This window comes from Macaca fascicularis, chromosome 2 (genome assembly GCF_037993035.2).
Source record: "Macaca fascicularis isolate 582-1 chromosome 2, T2T-MFA8v1.1".
NCBI lineage: Eukaryota > Metazoa > Chordata > Mammalia > Primates > Cercopithecidae > Macaca > Macaca fascicularis.
This window is the reverse complement of record NC_088376.1, coordinates 154738642-154760522: the sequence shown is the minus strand read 5'-3', so window position 1 is coordinate 154760522 and position 21881 is coordinate 154738642. Positions and strand designations below refer to the sequence as shown.

The following is a 21881-nucleotide window of genomic DNA, read 5'->3' as shown; positions in this document are numbered from 1 at the left end:
TGAAATATACCTTTGGTAAAAAGATTATAAGGAGGCATAAGAATGTGGATTTTTACCTACATAAAAAGGTTAAAAAAATTATTGTTTTGAAAGTTTAAGCAAGTTTTAAAACGTTAATTGTAAAGAAAATTCTCTGTGTAAACATATTTGCTAAAGTTAAAAAGGTATCATCCAGTTTTTCTGTGAACTGGACAGTAAAGTAAAAATGCAGGGCCGGGCGTGGTGGCTCAAGCCTGTAATCCCAGCACTTTGGGAGGCCGAGACGGGCGGATCACGAGGTCAGGAGATCGAGACCAGCCTGGCTAACACGGTGAAACCCCGTCTCTACTAAAAAAAATACAAAAAACTAGCCAGGCGAGGTGGCGGGCACCTGTAATCCCAACTACTCGGGAGGCTGAGGCAGGAGAATGGCGTAGACCCGGGAGGCGGAGCTTGCAGTGAGCTGAGATCCGGCCACTGCACTCCAGCCTGGGCGACAGAGCGAGACTCCATCTCAAAAACAAAAATCAAAACAAAACAAAAAAACAAAAACAAAAACAAAAAAAAAATGCAGCAGATTTTTCTTAAAGCATCAACCTGCTCTTTAATAAAAATTATAAAAGGTTAAAAAGAGTCTATAAAATCTTATAGTCAAACATGAAAAATTGGATAAATATGTCTACAAGGTTTTATTAAAATTAAGTTTAACATTAATAACACACCAATATAAAGGTAAAATTTAGCTTATCTGGTAAAAAAAATCATACAAGAAGCATTATTAAATATAAAATGGTGTTTAGCTTTCTTTGGTCTAAAAACTAATAAAGATAGGTGCTAAAGGAAACATTTATTTTACTAGAGGATCATAGAAGTTAAGAACTTAAAACAAACTTTGGCAATTAAGACAGCATACCAGGCTGGGCGCGGTGGCTCACACCTGTAATCCCAGTACTTTGGGAGGCCGAGGCAGGCGGATCACAAGGTCAGGAGATCAAGACCACAGTGAAACCCCATCTCTACTAAAAATACAAAAAATTAGCTGGGCGCGGTTGCAGGTGCCTGTAGTCCCAGCTACTCGGGAGGCTGAGGCAGGAGAATGGCGGGAACCCAGGAGGCGGAGCTTGCAGTGAGCCGAGATCGCGCCACTGCACTCCAGCCAGGGGGACAGAGCGAGACTCCATCTTAAAAAAAAAAAAAAAAAGCATACCAGATGCAAATGCCTGGTTAAAATGGATCAAATATTCCATCTGCATGTTAAACAAAAGCAATTGTTATGTTTGTGCCCATGGCAGGCCAGAGGCCCTGATTGTCCCCCTTCCACTAAGGTGGTCCTCCAGTTAACCAGGCGTAGGCTGCATGGTAGCTTTTTTCTAGGATTCTACAGCCTGGAGTAATAAGTCATGCCAGGCTCTCTCTGCTATATCCCAAAGTCCCTGCGGGTCAGCCCCCGAGGGCCATCCAGCTTCCATCTCCCAACACTAAGTTCATTTTGTGTCTCTCACAGCAGAGAGGAAACTTAGCATTCCTTGGAGACCTGAAGGGATGAAGTGAGCTTAAGAATTTTCAAGAGCTTTTCAATCAGTCAGCCCTTGTTCATCCCCGAGAGGATGTGTGGTGGTATTGCGGTGGACCTTTACTTGGCACTCTGCCGAATAACTACAGTGGCACTTGTGCTTTAGTCCATTTGGCTATCCCTTTCACCCTGGCATTTCATCAACCACAGGAAAAAATAAAATAAAATAATAAGACATCGTAAAGCGAGAGAAGCCCCTTATAGGTCTTTCAACTCTCACATCTATTTAGATGCAATTGGAGCCCTGCAAGGAATACCAGATCAATTTAAAGCTTGAAATCAAATAGTTACAGGATTTAAGTCAATATTTTGGTAGATGACAGTCAATAAAAATGTAGATTAAACTACATCTATTACAACCAACAGCAACAAGCTTTTCATGAGTTAAAAAGAAAAACTCATGTCTGCCCCAGCCCTGAGGCTACCTGACCTGACAAAACTCTTTACACTCTATGTGTCAGAAAGCGAAAAAATAGCAGTTGGAGTTCTAACCCAGACTGTAGGTCCCTGGCCAAGGCCAGTGACCTATCTCTCACAACAACTAGACAGGGTTTCCAAAGGCTGGCCCTCATGTCCAAGAGCCCTGGCAGCAACAGCCCTATTAGCACAAGAAGTAGATAAGCTAACTCTTAGGCAAAACCTAAACATAAAGTCCCCCCATGCTGTGGTAATTTTAATAAATACCAAAGGACACCATTAGCTAATGAATGCTAGACTAACTGGATACCAAAGCTTGCTCCGTGAAAATCCCCACATAACCACTGAAGTTTGCAACACCCTAAACCCCACCACCTTGCTCCTGGTATCAGAGAGCCCAGTTAAACATAACTGTGTAAAAGTATTGGATTCAGTTTATTCTAGTGGGCCCAACCTCCAAGACCATCCTTAAACATCAGTAGACTGAGCGCTGTACGTGGATGGGAGCAGCTTCGCCAGCCCCTGCAAAGTGCCTCTGAAGAAGACGACAAGCCCTGAGCCAGTCACACCCGGAAGCTGACTGGTCCACGCATGGCTGAAACGTGAGGAACTCATTGCAGGACTCATTTTCCTTAAAATTTGGACTTGTACACTAAGTACTTCAACTGACCTTCCTCAGACTGAGGGCTGTTCCCAGTGTATATATCAGGTCACTGAGGTAGGACAAAAGATTGCTACAGTCCTATTATTTTTATGGTTATTATAAGTGTACCAGGACTCTAAAAGAAACATGTTTGTATAATGCTATTCTATCCAAGGTACGTAGCCCAGGAAATAAGCAACCTGATGCGTGTTATGACCCATTTTAAGCTGCCCATGATCAAAGTTTTTAAAATAAAATCAAGGACTGGTCCTTTTCTAGGCGACACAAGTAAAGTAATAGCTAGGACAAAAGAAAGAAGGGTCTCCAAGCACATAACCCTAAAATATAATGCTTGTAGCACTATCAATAGCAATCAGCATAGAATAAAATGCAGTTCTTTAAATAAAAAAACAAAAGTTTACACAGCAGGAAATAAGTATATCTGCCATGAATTAAGCTAATGTACAAATGTGTGTAATTACTGGTCTTGTGTCATGTAGACTACTTAGAAAAAGGATGAAAAAGATCCTGTTTAGCTCCAAAAAGGGGAAGACAGCCCCTCCTGTACGAGTGGAAGCTGCAACCCCTTAAAATTAACAATTACAAATCCCTTAAATCCAAGGTAAAAAAAGGAGAACACGTATCTCTGGGCATCAATAGGAAAGGACTAGGTCCTAGAACAAACATCTTAGTAAAAGAGGAGGTTCATAAACTCTCTCCGGAACCAGTATTTCAGACTTTCTATGATAAACTAAATGTGCCAGTACCAGAGACTCCAGGAAAAACCAGAAATTTGTTTTTGCAATTAGCCGAGCATGTAGCCCAGTCTCTAAATGTCACTTCATGTTATGTTTGTGGAGAAACTATAATCAGAGATCAATGGCCATAAGAAGCCCGAGAATTAGTGCCTACAAACCCAGTTCCTGATTAATTCCTGGCCCAAAAGAATCACCCTAATCATCTCCAGGTTCTAAAACTCTCAATTATTGGACAATATCGCATAGCTAGAAAAAGGAAAAAATTCACTCATTCTGTAAGATGACTTAGTTATCTGGGGCAAAAACTGTACAATGGTACCAAAGAAAACAGTTACATGGTGGAGTTCCAATTACACAGAAAGAGATCCATTCAGTAAATTTCCAAGGTTGCAGACTGTCTGGGCCCAGAATTCCACTGGGACTGGACTGCCCCCACCAGGTTATACTGGATATGTAGACATAGAGCCTACGCTAAGCTGCCTGACCAGTGCACAGGTAGTTATGTTATTGGCACTATTAAACCATCTTTATTCCTACTGCCCGTAAAAAACAGGCAAACTCCTGGGCTTCCCAGTCTATGCTTCCTGTGGAAAACGAAGCATAGCCATAGGTAATTAAAAAGATGATAAATGACCTCCTAAAAAATTATACAGTACTATAGGCCTGCCACTTAGACATAAGATGGCTCATGGGGATACTGGACCCCCATTTACATGCTCAACCAAATCATATGGTTACAAACTGGTTTAAAAATCATCACTAATAAAACTGGTCAAGCCTTGACTATTCTGGCCCGGCAAGAAACTCAGATAAGAAATGCTATCTATCGCCCTTTCCTCAGGCATCCCGTGTCCGCCGATTCCTCCTCCCTGGTCGCCGCGTCCTTGGCTGGCGTAAAAATGGCTACAAACTTCCTAGTACATGAGAAGATCTGGTTTGACAAGTTCAAATATGACGATGCAGAAAGGAGATTCTACGAGCAGATGAACGGGCCTGTGGCCGGCGCCTCCCGCCAGACCTCAGGCCCTGGGGCCTCCAGCGGCCCCAGCGGAGACCACAGCGAGCTTGTCGTCCGGATCGCCAGTTTGGAAGTAGAGAACCAGAGCCTGCGTGGCGTGGTACAGGAGCTGCAGCAGGCCATCTCCAAGCTGGAGGCCCGGCTGAACGTGCTGGAGAAGAGCTCGCCTGGCCACCGGGCCACGGCCCCCGCCGACCCAGCACGTGTCTCCCATGCGCCAAGTGGAGCCCCTGGCCAAGAAGCCAGCCACACCAGCAGAGGATGACGAGGATGATGACATTGACCTGTTTGGCAGCGACAATGAGGAGGAGGACAAGGAGGCGGCACAGCTGCGGGAGGAGCGGCTGCAGCAGTACACGGAGAAGAAGGCCAAGAAGCCTGCACTGGTGGCCAAGTCCTCCATCCTGCTGGATGTCAAGCCTTGGGACAATGAGACGGACATGGCCCAGCTGGAGGCCTGTGTGCGATCTATCCAGCTGGACGGGCTGGTCTGGGGGGCCTCCAAGCTGGTGCCCGTGGGCTACGGTATCCGGAAGCTACAGATTCAGTGTGTGGTGGAGGACGACAAGGTGGGGACAGACTTGCTGGAGGAGGAGATCACCAAGTTTGAGAAGCACGTGCAGAGTGTCGATATCGCAGCTTTCAACAAGATCTGAAGCCTGAGTGTGTGCGCGCGCATGCCTGAGGCCCTGCCACGATTAAAGACTGAGACCGGCAAAAAAAAAAAAAAAAAAGAAATGCTATCTATCAAAATAGATTGGCTCTCGACTACTTGCTAGCAGCTGAAAGAGAGATCTATAAGAAATTTAACCTTACTAATTACTGTCTACACATAGATAATCAAAGGCAAGTAGTTAAAGACAGAGTTAAAAATATGGCAAAACTGATGCATGTGCCCGTACAAGTGTAGCACGAATTCCACCCTGAAGCCATGTTTAAAAATTAGTTCCCAGCACCAGGAGGATTCAAAACTCTTATAATAAAAGTTATAATAGTAATAAGAACCTGCTTACTGTTCCCTTGTTTGCTACCTGTACTTCTTCAAATGATTTTAAAAAAAAAGCTTCATCGCTACCTTAGTTTACCAAAATGCTTCAGCGCAAGTGTACTATATGAATCACTATCAATCTATTGCACAAAAAGACACAAGTAGCAAAAATAAGAGTGAGAACTCCCACTAACAAAAAGTGAGAGTCTCAAAGGGGGGAAATGGGGAAGAGAGAGATCCTCTCATATTGTTTTATACTGTTTGATACTCAGTACCTGTTTTAAGAAAAAACAAGGAAGTGAAACCAAAGATAGGCAGCCTGGTGCCAGACCCAAAACCTGGCCTAAACCTAGTAGTTAAAAACCAACTCATGACTGGGTTGAAACCAATGTTATCCATAGATTCCCAGCATTGTATAAAAGAACACTGTGAAATTCCCTGCTCTGTTCTGTTTCACTCTGACCACCGGCGCATGCAGCCCCCGTCACGTACTGCTGCTCACTCAAATCAATCACAATCCTTTCATGTGAAATCTTTAGTGTTGTGAGCCCTTGAAAGGGACAGAAATTGTGCACTCCAGGAGCTCGGATTTTAAGACAGTAGCTTGCCGATGCTCCCAGCTGAATAAAGCCCTTCCTTCTACAACTCAGTGTCTGAGAGGTTTTGTCTGCAGCTAGTCCTGCTACATTAAAACTACAAAAATTAGCCAGGTGTAATGGCAGGCGCCTGTAATCCCAGCAACTTGGGAGCCTGAGGCAGGAGAAACCAGGAGGCGGACGTTGCAGTAAACTGAGATTGCATAACTGCACTCCAGCCTGGGGGACAAAGCAAGACTCTGTCTCAGACAAAAAAAAAAAAAAATCCAGTAAGTCACTAAACAAATACAAAAGCAAATAATTAAACCCTAAAGGGGAGGCAGGTCAAGACCCAGAATTCCTACAACATATTATCCAAAATGTCCAATTTCTGAGGAAATACAAGGTATACAAAGAAACAGGAATGTATTCATGATCCACTGGAAGAAAACAAACGAGGAGGAAATTGCCTGGGAGAGTGACAGAAGTTGAATTTATCAGAAAAAGGCTACAAAATAGACATTATTAGCATGGTCATTGAAGGAAGCTAGAATATTTTTCCCCGAAACATAAAGGATTTTGAATTAAAGATAAGGAACATGTAGGGGAGCTCTTTGCCTTCCCTCTTGGCCTAGAGCAGGACAAAGAAAAAAGGTCTTTCTATCCTCCTCCTTCCTTTGCCACTTTAAAGACAGGATGTAAATTTTCCTTTATTATAAATTCTCCTTTACTTAGTGATAGTGTCAGAGGCGTTCGAACCAGAGTGACTCCTTTTTTTTTAATTTAAGGCACAGTTTCACTCCTGTTGCCCAGGCTGGAGTGCAATGGCACGATCTCAGCTCACCACAACCTCCACTTCCTGGGTTCAAGCGATTCTCCTGCTTCAGCCTCCCTAGTAGCTGGGATTGCAGGCATGCACCACCATGCCCGGCTAATTTTTTATTTTTAGTAGAGACGGGGTTTCTCCATGTTGGTCAGGCTGGTCTCAAACTCCCAACCTCATGTGATCTACCCACCTTAGCCTCCCAAAGTGCTGGGATTACAGGTGTGAGCCACGGCCACTGGGCTCACTACTTTCTTAATAAACTTGCTTTTACTTTGCACTACGGACTCGCCCTGAATTCTTTCTTTCACAAGATCCAAGAACCCTCTCTTGGGGCCTGGATGGGGACTCCTGTCCTGTAACATATTTCTGGTGACCACGAAGGACAGCAGGCATTTCTGGGTGGAGCAGAACTTCCTTCTGTCAGCTATGAAGGTTCAATGCATTGGTCATTTCTCTTTCTAGTCCACCCGAAAGCTGTACTGAGAACCCTTCATTCCCTCCTTCTTACCCGTCTAGTCCCACTCTGTACCCACCACTCCCTGAGGAACTTAGCCCAGCAAGTACCACTCATAGTGGAGCCTCCTATCAACCTCCAACAGGAAACCTTTGTCCACTTAAAGAGGTGGCAAATGGGGAAGAAGGCACTGTGAGAGTACATGTTCCCTTTTCTGCCTAATGTGGCTCTATATAAAGAGAAGTTTGGTCTTTTCTCTGAAGATCCAGGAAAATTCATAGATGAGTTGGAGAAATTAACTCCAACCTATAGTTTAACTTGGCAGGATCTGCATGTCTTGTTGTCTCTGCTTTGTACAGTGGAAGAGAAAGAACACATTTTGGGGACAGCTAGGACCCATGCAGACGAGGTATTGGCTCACAACCCAAACCATTATATATATCAGGCAGGAGGTATAGCAGTTCCAGATCAAGACCCAGAGTGGAACTATCAAAGGGGCAGTGAGGACTTGGGGAGGAGAGATCATATGGTCACTTGTTTGTTGGAAGGGATGAAAAAGCCTGTTAACTCTGAAAAGGTTAAGGAAGTTTCTCAGGGTAAAGATGAGAATCCAGTTTTGTTTCAAGAGTGTTTCGTTGAGGCTATCAGAAACTACAGTAACACTGATCCTGCCTCAAGGGAAGGACAAACCCTTTTGGGAGTACATTTTATAACCCAGTCTGCCCCTGATACCCGTAGGAAACTACAAAAAGCAGTTATGGGTCCCCAAACTCCTATGGAACAGCTTTGGATACGGCATTTTTAGTTTTTAATAATAGGGACAAAGCAGAGGAAGCAGAAAGAGCAAGAAGGACCTCCCACAAGGTGCAGCTCTTGGCTGCAGGCTTAAGCTCACCTCCCATATGGGGTTGCCCTCCTTGCTCTTGAACTGAACAAGGGAAGTGGAAAGGCAGGAAGCCCAAAGCTGGGTGTTCCAGTCACCGTGCCTTGGGCATGAATCAGTGTGCACATCGTAAGAAAACTGGCCATTGGAAGAGGGACTGCCCAGTGCACCAGATGGAGCCATCCGCACTCGAACCAGTGATGGCTGAAATAGCCAGGCAAGGCCAGTCATGGTGGCTCATGCCTGCAATCCCACCACTTTGGGAGGCCAAGGTGGGTGGATCACCTGAGGTCAAGAGTTCGAGACCAGCCTGGCCAACATGGCAAAACCCCGTCTCTACTAAAAACACAAAAATTAGCCCAGCGTGGTGGCACGCATCTGTAATCCCAGCTACTCCAGGGGCCGAGGCAGTAGAATCACTTGAACCCAGGAGGCGGAGGTTGCAGTGAGCTGAGATCACGCCACTGCACTCCAGCCTGGGCAACAGAGTGAGAATCTGGCTCAAAAAAAAGAAAAAGAAAAAGAAAAAGAACCACGAAATAGCCAGGCAAGCCCAAGAGTGACAGGGCCAAGACCTTCCGCCACAGCTCCCATCTGACAACTACCCATATCTCTGGAGGAGCCTCAGGTAACCCTTGACTGTGGCAGGTCAAACTTCCTTCTGGGCTGCTTATTCTGTTTTGGCCCATTATAATGGGCCTCTGTCACCCCAAAACTGTATGGTCACAGGGTAGATGGACAAGCCCACAGAGGGCATTTTACCTATCCTCTAAGGTGTTCTTCAGGGACTTTGGTTTCCTCACACAACTTTCTTATGCTTCAGGACAGTTGCAGCAACTGCTCTTTTAGTAGATGAAGCCAATAAACTGGCTTTAGGACAATATCTGGAGGTTTTAACCCCACATCAAGTACAAGGAGTCCTTAGAAGCTAAAGGACACCAGTGGATGACAGGAGGACACTTATTGAAATATCAGGCTTTGTTGTTAGACGCTCCTGATATAACACTTAAAGTATGCCAGACTTGGAATCCAAACTCATCTTTGGAGAAATACACAGACCTGTCTCCCAGGTGTGTCCTTAACCTTGGCAAAATAAACTTCCAAACTGATTGATACTTGACTCAAATACTTTTTGATTCATACTTTATATGTCCCTTATTTACTCATTTCTTTTACTTCATTTCATAAATAATCTTTAAATAAACTTTGAATTACACAAAAATTATTTTTCTTTATAAAATAAGAACACTTCTTTTTAGAAAAATGTTTTCCATTGAGCCTGGCGCGTTGGCTCACGCCAGTAATCCCAGCACTTTGGGAGGCTGAGGCGGGCCAATCACCTGAGGTCAGGAGTTCAAGACCAGCCTGGGCAACACAGTGAATCCCTGGTTAAGTTTTGTTCTGTTTTGTTTTGTTTTTTGACACAGAGTCTGACTCTGTCACCCAGGCTGGAGTGCGGTAGCACAATCTCAGCTCACTGCAACCCCACCCCCCAAGTTCAAGCGATTCTCCTGTCTCAGCCTCCTGAGTAACTGGGATTACAGGAGTGTGCCACTAAGTACAAATAATTTTTTTTTTTTTTAAGATGGACTTTCACTTTTGTTGTCCAGGCTAGAGTGCAACGGCGCAATCTCAGCTCATTGCGACCTCTGCCTCCTGGGTTCAGGTGATTCTCCTGACGCAGCCTCCCAAGTAGCTGGGATTACGGGCATGCACCACCATGTCCGGCTAATTTTGTATTTTTAGTAGAGATGGGGTTTCTCCATGTTGGCCAGGCTGGTCTCAAACTCCTGACCTCAGGTGATCTGCCCACCTCAGCCTCCCAAAATGCTGGGATTACAGGCGTGAGCCACTGCTCCCTGCCCATTTTTTCTCTCTCTCTCTCTCTTTTTTTTTTTTTTTTTTTGTATTTTTAGTAGAGATGGGGTTTCGCCATTTTGGCCAGGCTGGCCTAGAACTTCTGACCTCAGTTGATTCACCCATCTCGCCCTCTCAAACTGCTGGGATTACAGGTGTGAGCCACTGCACCTGGCCAAGAGCTTTGTTTCTATCCTTTCTAGTCCATTCCCTCATAACTTCTGAGTCCCAATCCTTCTCTTCTTCCAACCCTCTTCTCTTTGTTTTCCTACTAGGCCTTCCTTTGCGACGTCCCACTGTAGATTATAAGGAGGCTGCAAGAACTGACGAGTGGTCCATTTCCTTGCAACCTCTAGAAGCCGGAATATACTTCAGGCAGGGCCTTGTTACCAAAGACAATGTGTAGCAGTTAAGGCCAGAGCCTTCCACTCCACATCACCCAGGAATTGCTACAGCTGTTCTGTGACCTCAGCCAAACCAAGTTACTTCTGCTTTCCTCAGTGTCCTTATTTGTCAAAAGGGAATGCTAGTACCAACCACCTCACAGAGTTGCAGTAAAAACTGCAGGCGGGTGCAGTGGTTCACATCTGTAATCCCAGCACTAAGGGAAGAAGAGATGCGAGGATAGCCTGAGGCCAGGAGTTGGAGACCAGCCTGACTAATACAGAGAACCCATCTACACATACGCGCCTGTGACTGTAAAGACTACGTGACTGTTGCTACTATATTATTATTATTATTATTAACAGAGGACACTATTAAGAATCCAGCATTGTAATTTGAATACTCATTTTAATCCTTCCAACAATCCCCCAGAGTAAGCGTTTTTGTCTCATTTCACGAAAGACAAGGGGCTCTAATCCCATCCGTACCAGGGTTTGGCAAAGTGGGCAAGTGAGAGGCTCAACGGTGAGCTTCCATTCCTCCCCTGTAAACGGTAACAATGGCACTGTCACAAAAAGGACCAAGTGAGACCACAGGAGGCGTGTGTGTGTGTGTGTGTGTGTGTGTCAGAGAGAGAGAGAGACAAAGTTTCACTCTTGTTGCCCAGGCTGGAGTGCAATGGCGCGATCTCGGCTCACTGCAACCTCCACCTCCTGGGTTCAAGCAATTCTCCTGCCTCAGCCTCCTGAGTAGCTGGGATTACAGGCATGCGCCACCATGCCCGGCTAATTTTGTATTTTTAGTAGAGATGGGGTGGGGGTTCTCCACGTTGGTGAAGCTGTTCTCAAACTCCCGACCTCAGGTGATCCGCCTTGCCTCGGCCTCCCAAAGTACTGGGATTACGGGAGTAAGTCACCGAGCCTGGCTTTTTTTTTTTTGGGCAGGGGGCGGAATGTCGCGTTGTCGCACAGGCTGGAGTGCAGTGGCACAATCTCGGCTCACTGCAACCTCTGCCTCCTGGGTTCAAGCAATTCTCTTGCCTCAGCCTCCCATGTAGCTGGGATTACATATGCCACCACGCTGGCTAATTTTTGTATTTTTACTAGAGACGGGGTTTCGCCATGTTGGCCAGGCTAGTCTCGAACCCCTGACCTCGTGATCTGCCTGCCTCGGCCTCCTAAAGTGCTGGAATTACCGGCTTTAGGCAGCGAACCCAGCCCACCCTTCTTAAATGCATGCTTATTTCCCCAGCTTTCCAGCACCAAATCCAGCAGCCCCACCCGTCCACGCACCCACGCCAGGCCAGGACCCCCCACATCGCTCACTGCGCAAGCTCAGACCCAGTCCTAGGAAGCGACCCCACCTCGCCCCAGGTCTGCTTTCACACCCGCCGAGCGGTCCCGGAAGCCGAATCACCAATAGGTCAAAGACAGCGCCGCTGCTCCGGCACTGCCGCCAGAGGGCGCGGAGTCGCCGTGTTGGCCTGCGCCTCCCTCGTCACGTCAGCCGAACGGCTACGGCAATGGAGGATTTTGCCGTACTAGACGACAGGATGACTGCTTCCCCTAAAGCTTCACCAAACGCGGAGAGGCTTTCCTGTCCCTCGGAGACGCAGTGATGTGACGCAGCGGTTGCAGCGAAGGTTTATCGTAAAAGATGGCCGGGCGGAGTTGCCAGGTGTCTCCTGGCGGGGGCGGTGGCCGTAGCACAAGATGGCGGCCCGACCCGAGGCTCCCACACGCGGGGCTGCCAGAGGCGGTGGCACCGAGGGTCCACGCCCCTTGCTGGCCCTGTCCCCGCCTGCGGGGCTGCGACCCGCCTTTGTGTGCGGGTGGAAGTGCGGGTCGCCTTGGGGCCGAGTTGCAACTTCGCGACAATCCATTGAAGCGCGATGAGGCGACGTTACCGCCTAACACTTCGGGAGATGGGCAGCGTGGGAATTCCTAGTAACATCAATGTGACTCACTCAGACTTCCTTTTTCCTATCCTGAGCCGCAAAACCAGGGGCTGGTGAAATAAATTAGAGGCCATCTTTCAGAGGAATGGCCTGCCACCGTTAAAAAGAGCAAAGCTGCAATTTATGTACCAGCTCTGAGATAAGTGAAATAAAGCAAAGCCCAGGAAAATGTGTATAGACATGCCTTTGTGTTTTTAAACAAGAAGACCCACATAAATGAAGATATGAATGTGTAAGCATAGTATAGTGGTAATCGTAATAGCGATCACCCAGCCTAAGGAAGGGAATGGAGAGAGAGGGAACGGGGATGGGGGGAGACAGTTTTCATCTGAGACCATTGAGTCTTCTGAGTATTGTACTATGGACAGGTGTTAATTTTAAATTTTTGGTAAACATTTAAATTATGACTTAAAGACAAGTTCTTTTATAAGGGTATCATAAGGGCAGACTAGCACATAGAAAAAAAATAGACACTTTTCACCTAGAACCAAGACATTTGATAAACATTCATGAAACTCAACTTGCAAGGATAAAAATTTCAGGGTCGATACTATAGTACTTACTGCAAAGAATGTCAATCCCTGTGACAGCCTGAGCCCTCTTGAAAGCTAGTTTTTGTTGGAGGAGGGTCAGAAAATTTGACCTGGAAGCAGGAGGCACTCGACCTGTTTGCTGATAGAACGAATGAATGCCTTTCTACTATGAGCATACATAGACTCAGTGGCTTCTGATTTTGTTGTATCTTAGGCTTTTCGGGTTAATATCAGTGGCAACATTGAGAGTGTGAGCCAAGTTCTGCCTTAGAATCATCCAGAAAGGGGTTTTCACTGCCTGAAAAATAAGTAGTAGCAGTTTCAGAATTGGCATTGATTTTGGAAATCACCTATTTGAACTTGAAAGAAGTTTTAGTCCTCCATCCTAAAGCAACAACCATACTGACCCTTTACTAGTGTGCCAGGCACTGGAGAAGAGGGTATTCTTTTTTTTTTTTTTCTTTTTTTTTTGAGACGGAGTCTCGCTTTGTCACCCAGGCTGGAGTGCAGTGGCCGGATCTCAGCTCACTGCAAGCTCCGCCTCCCGAGTTCCCGCCATTCTCCTGCCTCAGCCTCCCGAGCAGCTGGGACTACAGGCGCCCGCCACCTCGCTCGGCTAGTTTTTTGTATTTTTAGTAGAGACGGGGTTTCACCATGTTAGCCAGGATGGTCTCGATCTCCTGACCTAGTGATCCGCCCGTCTCGGCCTCCCAAAATGCTGGGATTACAGGCTTGAGCCACCGCGCCCGGCCCTTTTTTTTTTTTTTTTTTTTTTTTTTTTCGTGAAACAGAGCTTCACTCTTGTTGCCCAGGCTGGGGTGCAGTGGTGTGATCTTGGCTCACTGCAGCCTCCGTCTCCTGGCTTCAAGTGATTCTCCTGCCTCAGTCTCCCGAGTATCTGGGATTACAGGTGCGTGCCACCACACCCAGCTAATTTCTTTCTTTCTTTCTTTCTTTTTTTTTTTTTTTGAGATGGAATCTCGCCGTTGCCCAGGCTGGAGTGTAGTGGCATGATCATGGCTCCCTGCAACCTCCACCTCCCAGATTCAAGCGATTCTTCTGCCTCAGCCTCCCTAGTAGCTAGGACTACAGGTGCGCGCCACCATGCCCAGCAAATTTTTGTTTTTGTTTTTTTTTTTTTTTGAGATGGAGTCTCGCTCTGTAGCCCAGGCTGGAGTGCAGTGGCCGGATCTCAGCTCACTGCAAGCTCCGCCTCCCGGGTTCACGCCATTCTCCGGCCTCAGCCTCCTGAATAGCTGGGACTACAGGCGCCCGCCACCTCGCCCGGCTAGTTTTTTGTATTTCTTAGTAGAGATGGGGTTTCACCGTGTTATCCAGGATGGTCTCGATCTCCTGACCTCGTGATCCATCCGTCTTGGCCTCCCAAAGTGCTGGGATTACAGGCTTGAGCCACCGCGCCCGGCCTAAATTTTTGTATTTTTAATAGAGACGGGGTCTCATCATATTGGCCAGCCTGGTCTCGAACTCCCGACCTCGTGATCCGCCTGCCACGCCCAGCTAATTTTTTCTTTTTTAGATGGAGTTTCGCTCTTGTTGCTCAGACTGGGGTGCAATGTCACGATCTTGGCTCACCACAACCTCCACCTCCCAGGTTCAAGCGATTCTCTTGCCACACCTTCCCGAGTAGCTGGGATTACAGGCATGCTCCACCACGGCTGGCTAATTTTGTATTTTTAGTAGAGACAGGAGTTTCTCCGTGTTGGTCAGGCTGGTCTCGAACTCCTGACCTCAGGTGATCTGCCTGCCTCAGCTTCCCAAAGTACTAGATTACAGGCGTGAACCACCGCACCAGCTTCATTTTTGTATTTTTAGTGGAGACGGGGTTTTGCCATGTTGGCCAGGCTGGTCTGGAATTCCTGACCTCAGGTGATCTGCCCTCCTCAGCCTCCCAAAGTGCTGGGATTACAGGTGTGAGCCACTGCGCCAGGCCAAGAGGGCATTCTTTTTTTTTTTTTTTTTTTTTTTTGAGACAGAGTCTCGCTCTGTAGCCCAGGCTGGAGTGCAGTGGCCGGATCTCAGCTCACTGCAAGCTCCGCCTCCCGGGTTCACGCCATTCTCCGGCCTCAGCCTCCCGAGTAGCTGGGACTACAGGCGCCCGCCACCTCACCCGGCTAGTTTTTTTTTTTTGTATTTCTTAGTAGAGACGGGGTTTCACCGTGTTATCCAGGATGGTCTCGATCTCCTGACCTCGTGATCCACCCGTCTCGGCCTCCCAAAGTGCTGGGATTACAGGCTTGAGCCACCGCACCCGGCCAGGAGGACATTCTTACATGGGATAATTACACATAGCACTGTGGGTTGTTGAAGGCATTAAATATGCTAATAAGAGTTTAGCCAAGTTACTTACCTGTACTAAATGTTCAGTAAATATTAGCTATAATTGTTTTGGGGAATCCCTCAGTTGCTTGATAAAGTACATTTTTGCCTCTGAGACTTTATGGGGACTTGAAAGTATGCTAGTTGTGTAGAGCTCTTACTATTTTCATAATTTTAGAGGCCACGTGGAAAGAATTTAGATTCTTATTGTGGAACCTACAGTAAGTTAATTAACTTTTTTTTTTTTTAAATGAGACGGAGTCTCACTCTGTTGCCCAGGCTGGAGTGCAGTGGCTCAATCTTGGCTCACTGCAACCTTGGCTCAACTGCCTCCTGGGTTGGAGCAATTCTCCTGCCTCAGCCTCCCGAATAGCTGGGATTACAGGTGTGTGCCACCACGCCCAGCTGATTTTTGTATGTTTAGTAGAGATGAAGTTTCACCATGTTAGCCAGGCTGGTCTTCAGCTCCTGACCTCAGGTGATCCACCTGCCTTGGCCTCCCAGAGTGCTGGGATTACAGGTGTAAGCCACCGCACCTGGTCATACTTAACCTTTCTTGGTTTCAGTCTCCATATAACTAAGGTGAGAATCACAAAACCTGTTTTATAGGGTCACTGTGAGAATAATTATAAATAATATATGTAAAGCACTTTGTGCAAGGTATACAGTAGGCACTCAATAAGTGGTGTTTAATTCTGTAATATCTCAACCTCAGAGGTAAAGAACTAATTAATACTGCTCTCAGGCAGAAGAGTTTCCCTGGTCAAGAGGCAGGAGTATAGGCCGGGCGCGGTGGCTCAAGCCTGTAATCCCAGCACTTTGGGAGGCCGAAACGGGCGGATCATGAGGTCAGGAGATCGAGACCATCCTGGCTAACACGGTGAAACCCCGTCTCTACTAAAAAAAAATACAAAAACTAGCCGGGCGAGGTGGCGGGTGCCTGTAGTCCCAGCTACCCGGGAGGCTGAGGCAGGAGAATGGCGTGAACCCAGGAGGTGGAGCTTGCAGTGAGCTGAGATCGCGCCACTGCACTCCAGCCTGGGTGGCAGAGCGAGACTCCGTCTCAAAAAAAAAAAAAAAAAAAAGAGGCAGGAGTGGGTTGCTGCAGGGTGACAGTTAACACAGGAAGCCTACAGTGAGAAGTTGAAGGGATGGCAGGTCCATGGGCCTCAGAGCCTCGGGCCTCAGGCTTCCTGTCTCTGTTGGGGAAAAGGCAAGGCCTCCACAGGAGGCGGATATGGTCTGCAGGCTATTGCAGAGATGCCTCTTTGCCAACAGCCACCTGCACTGTTTCATTTCACAGTTGCCTATAAACCACTGTTTCTGAGGCTCATCTTCATACTTTAATGTGAAGTGGCTACTGCATTTTTTTTTTAAGACAAGGTCTTGCTCTGTCACCTAGGCTGGAGTACAGTGGAACAATCATGGCTCACTGCAGCCTTGGCCTCCTGGGCTCAAGCCACCCTCCCTAGTCTCAGCCTCTCAAGTAGCTGGGACTACAGGCATGTCCCCCTACACCCAGCCAATTTTGTATTTTTGGTAGAGTTGGGGTTTCGCCATGTTGGCTAGGCTGGTCTCAAACTCCTGGGCCCACTTCGGCCTCCCGGAGTGCTTGGATTATATGCACGAGCCACTGCACTCGGTCAGCCCTTCTGTCTTTTGATAGAAAATTCAACATAAGACCGGGCACGGTGGCTCACGCCTGTAATTCCAGCACTTTGGGAGGCTGAGACGGGCGGATCACGAGGTCAGGAGATCGAGACCATCCTGGCTAACACGGTGAAACCCCGTCTCTACTAAAAAATACAAAAACCTAGCCGGGCAAAGTGGCGGGCGCCTGTAGTCCCAGCTATTTGGGAGGCTGAGGCAGGAGAATGGCGTAAATCCGGGAGGCGGAGCTTGCAGTGAGCTGAGATCCGGCCACTGCACTCCAGCCTGGGCGACAGAGCATGACTCCGTCTCAAAAAAAAAAAAAAAGAAAAAAAAGAAACCCCGTCTCTACTAAAAATACAAAAAATTAGCTGGGTGCCATGGCGGGCGCCTGTAGTGCCAGTTACTTGGGAAGCTGAGGCAGGAGAATGGCGTGAACCCAGGAGGTGGAGGTTGCAGTGAGCCGAGATCACAACACTGCACTCCAGCCTGGGCGACAGAGCAAGACTGTCTCAAAAAAGCAAATAAATGAAAATTTAAAAAATTAAAATTCAACATAAAATGCCTTAGCCAAGCATACAGTTCAATTTTCTCATGATCGAGAAGTCCAGAGTGGTAAAATCACATCATGGAGCCATTGGGCCAATGTTACTTCTGTACTTTTGCTCAGTCATCCTTACCCTGTGGATATCATCCTCATTTTTGTCACCTCAGGGTCATTAATGGCTGCTACCTCCTCTATCACATCCGCATTTCAGACAGGGTAGAAGGGAAGAAAAAATAGCAAACCATATTTGCCAGCTCAGTCAGCCCTGGTTTTTATGAACTTTTCAGGAAGCCCCACCCAGCAACTTCCACCTACACTTCATTACTTAGAACCATATTGTATTACTTGGCCACTTCTCCTTCCAAGGAACACTGAGAAATGAAGTTCTTTATCTGGGCACATTGTTGTCCTGAACAAATCAGGGTTCTGTTAGAAGAACAAATTGTAGAGTAGATAGGTGAGCATACAGTAAAACTTCATTAAGCAACATTATTCATGTTTCCTAACTGCGGGTGATTTGCCTGCCTCGGCCTTCCAAAGTGCTGGTATTACAGGCGTGACCCACCGCACACTGCCGCAAGCTTTCTTGACAGCTCTGTTCTGAGAAATCATGGGGCACCCAGGTTCCATCTGTCTTTTGCTTTGTAACCTCTAAGGAGTTGCCATCACCTAAATAGTCTAAAATTTGGTTACCACCACATCCAATCCCAGCCAGTGCGAAACTGGAAGAGAAGAAAAAAGGCATGCCCCTCTTTTTTTTTTTTTTTTTTTGAGATGGAGTCTTGCTCTGTTGCCCAGGCTGGAGTGCAGTGGTGTGATCTCAGCTCACTGCAGCCTCCACCTCCCGGGTTCAAGCAGTTCTCTGCCTCACCCTACTAAGTAGCTGGGCTTCCAGGCACCCACCACTATGCCTGGCTAATTTTTGTACTTTTAGTAGAGACAGGGGGTTTCACCATCGTGGTCAGGCTGGTCTTGAACTTTTGACCTCATGATCCTCCTGCCTCAGCCTCCCACAGTGCTGGGATTACAGGCGTGAGCCACCACGCCTGGCCCCGGAGTTTCACTCTTGTTGCCCAGGCTGGAGTGCAATGGTGAGATCTCAGCTCACTGCAATCTCTGCCTCCTAGGTTCAAGCGATTCTCCTGCCTCAGCCTCCCGAGTAGCTGGGATTACAGGCATGTGCCACCACACCTGGCTGATTTTGTATTTTAGTAGGGACTGGGGTTTCTCCAAATTGATCAGGCTGATCTTGAATTCCCAACCTCAGGGGATCTGCCTGCCTCGGCCTCCCAAAGTGCTGGGATTACAGGCGTGAGGCACCGTGCCCGGCCACATCTGCCTCATTTTTAAAAGTATAACCAAGAAGTTACTGGTCCACTGGCCAGCATGTAAGGCTTTATTCTATGCATTCATATATTCAGATATAAATTGAAGGTCTTACTACAGTAAGAGAGGTCAAAACCTTTGCCTTAGCAGCTATGGTGGCTCACACCTGTAATCCCAGAACTTTGGGAGGTGGGAGGATTTTTTTGAGTCCAGGAGTTAGAGACCTGCCTGGACAACATGGCAAGATGCATCTCTACCAAAAAAAAGAAAAAAAAAAAATCCAGGCATGGTGGCACATACCTGTGGTCCCTGCTACCCTGCTACTGGCTGAGCCAGGTGGATCCTTGAGACCAGGAGTTTGAGCCTGCAGTAAGCTATGATTGCATCACTGCACTTTAGCCTGGGAAACAGAGTGAGACCCCATCTCTATCATATTTTTTTACAAAGAAAAAAAATTGCTGGGCATGGTGGCTCAAGCCTGTAATCCTTGCACTTTGGGAGGCTGAGGCGGGCGGATCACGAGGTCAAGAGATTGAGGCCATCCTGGCCAACATGGCGAAACCCCGTCTCTCCTAAAAATACAAAAGTTAGGCCAGGCACGGTGGCTCACGCCTGTAATCCCAGCACTTGGGAGGCCGAGATGGGCGAATCACGAGGTCAGGAGATCAAGACCATCCTGGCTAACACGGTGAAACGCTGTCTCTACTAAAAATACAAAAAAAAAAAAAAATTAGCCGGGCATGGTGGTGGGCACCTGTAGTCCCAGCTACTCAGGAGACTGAGGCAGGAGAAGGGCGTGAACCCGGGAGGCAGAGCTTGCAGTGAGCAGAGATTGTGCTACTGCACTCCAGTCTAGGCGACAGAGCGAGACTCTGTCTCAACAACAACAACAACAAAATACAAAAATTAGCTGGGCGTGGTGGTGCGCACCTATAGTCCCAGCTACTTGGTAGCCTGAGGCAGGGGAGCCCAGGAGGTGGAGGTAGCAGTGAGCCAAGATAGCGCCACTGCACTCCAGCCTGGGGACACAGCGAGCCGTCTCAAAAAACAAGAGAAAAAAAATTAGCTGGGTGCAGTGGTGCATGCATGTAGTCCCAGCTACTCAGGAGGCTGTGGTGGAAGGATTGCTTGAGCCTAGGAAGTCGTGTGCCACCATACCCAGATAATTCTCTTTTATTGTTGTTGTTTGAGACAGATTCTCGCTCTGTCACCCAGGCTGGAATGCCATGGCACGATCTCGGCTCACTGCAGCCTCCGCCTCCCGAGTTCAAATGATTCTTCTGCCTCAGCCTCCCAAGTAGCTGGGACTAGAGGTGCACACCACCACACCGAGCTAATTTTTGTATTTTTTAGTAGATACAGTTTCACCATGTTGGCCAGGCTGGTCTCGAACTCCTGACCTTGTGATCCGCCCGCCTCGGCCTCCCAAAGTGCTGGGATTACAGGCATGAGCCACCGCGCCCGGCCTGTATTTTTAGTAAGAGATGGGGTTTCACCATGTTGCCCAGGCTGGTCTCAAACTCAGCTTAAGCAATCTGCCCCACTCGGCCTCCCAGAGTGCTGGGATTACAGGCATGAGCCACTGGGCCTGGCCAAGATAGTGATTTTTTTAAATTTAGTTTTAATTTTTTTTAGAGATGACATCATACTATGTTGCCCAGGCTGGTCTCCAACTCCTGGGCTCACGCAGTCTTCCCACCTCAGCCTCCTAAATCACTGGAATTACAGGCATGAGCCACTGCGCCTGGCCTGGATAGTGATTTTTTAGAAGATGAGAAACTTCAGACTTCTGAGCAGAGAGTGACATATCTGGATTTAGGTTTCTTAAAGACCATTCTAATAAGTTATAAAATCTACATATGTGATGTTTTGATATACACTGGTCCACGGTTCCTGGCCCATACTCTATAGCCTTTGCTACAGTCTTTTGTTACAATGCTGGGTATGTTAGGCCTCACAGCAGGCCTCTGACCTCCTGCCCTGCCCTCCTTCCACTTTAATGTTCTCCAGTATTCCCCACCTCTCTGATTGTGGGTCGTCAGACCCTCCCATGAGAAGATCCCATCTTATACTCTGTAGGAGGAAGGAATGCTGATGGCGAGAAGCTTCCATAAAAATCCAAGAGAGGCCGGGCACGGTGGCTCATGCCTGTAATCCCAGCACTTTGGGAGGCTGAGGCGGGTGGATCACAAGGTCAGGAGATCAAGACCAGCCTGGTCAACATGGCGAAACCCCATCTCTACTAAAAATACAAAAATTAGCCAGGCATGGTGGCAGGCGCCTGTAATCTCAGCTACTTGGGAGGCTGAGGCAGGAGAATGGCGTGAACCCGGGAGGCGGAGCTTGCAGTGAGCCAAGCTCATGCCACTGCACTCCAGCCTGGGTGACAGAGCGAGACTCCATCTCAAAAAAAAAAAAAAAAAAGGTTCTGGAGGTCTGGACTTGCCACTGGTGTTGGGGGAGAAGGTGGTCTTGGAGAATGAGCAATTAACCTGTGAGATCTCACACTATCAGATAGTGTCAGAACTGAATTAGAGGACACCTACCTCGTGTCCACTGCTTGGTGTGTGGGGAAAACTCCCCCACACATTTGCTCACAGAAGTCTTGATGATTTTTTTTTTTTTTTTTTTTTTTGTTTTGTTTTTTTTGAGACGGAGTCTCGCTCTGTCACCCAGGCTGGAGTGCAGTGGCCGGATCTCAGCTCACTGCAAGCTCCGCCTGCCGGGTTCCCGCCATTCTCCTGCCTCAGCCTCCCGAGTAGCTGGGACTACAGGCGCCCGCCACCTCGCCCGGCTAGCTTTTTGTATTTTTTTAGTAGAGACGGTGTTTCATCGTGTTAGCCAGGATGGTCTCGATCTTCTGACCTCGTGATCCGCCCGTCTCAGCCTCCCAAAGTGCTGGGATTACAGGCTTGAGCCACCGCGCCCAGCCAGATGATTGTTGTCATGTGACAGTAGAGAAAGATGTGGTTTACAGGGCGTTTGTGCTACACAATATACTCTCAAAGACATAAAAGTAAGAGCTGGCTGGGCGTGGTGGTTCACACCTGTAATCCCAACACTTTGGGAGACCGAGGCCGGTGGATCACCTGAGGTCAGGAGTTCGAGACCAGCCTGGCCAACATAGTGAAACTCTGTCTCTACTGAAAAAAAAATAGCCAGGTGTTGTGGTCTGT

At 47.6% G+C, this 21881-nt stretch overlaps 1 protein-coding gene and 1 pseudogene across 1 annotated transcript in view; one reads left to right on the top strand and one right to left on the bottom strand.

Annotated features, from left to right (window-relative positions):
• The window catches only part of RPN1 (ribophorin I), a 64215-nt gene extending 52440 nt beyond the window's left edge, over positions 1-11775 (bottom strand). The window contains exon 1 of the mRNA XM_074033172.1: positions 11719-11775. The gene's annotated coding sequence lies outside the window, so the exon portion shown is untranslated. The remainder of the gene's footprint in view (positions 1-11718) is intronic.
• Positions 4199-5126, top strand: LOC102144279 (elongation factor 1-delta-like; annotated as a pseudogene).
• Positions 11776-21881: the final 10106 nt, after the last annotated feature.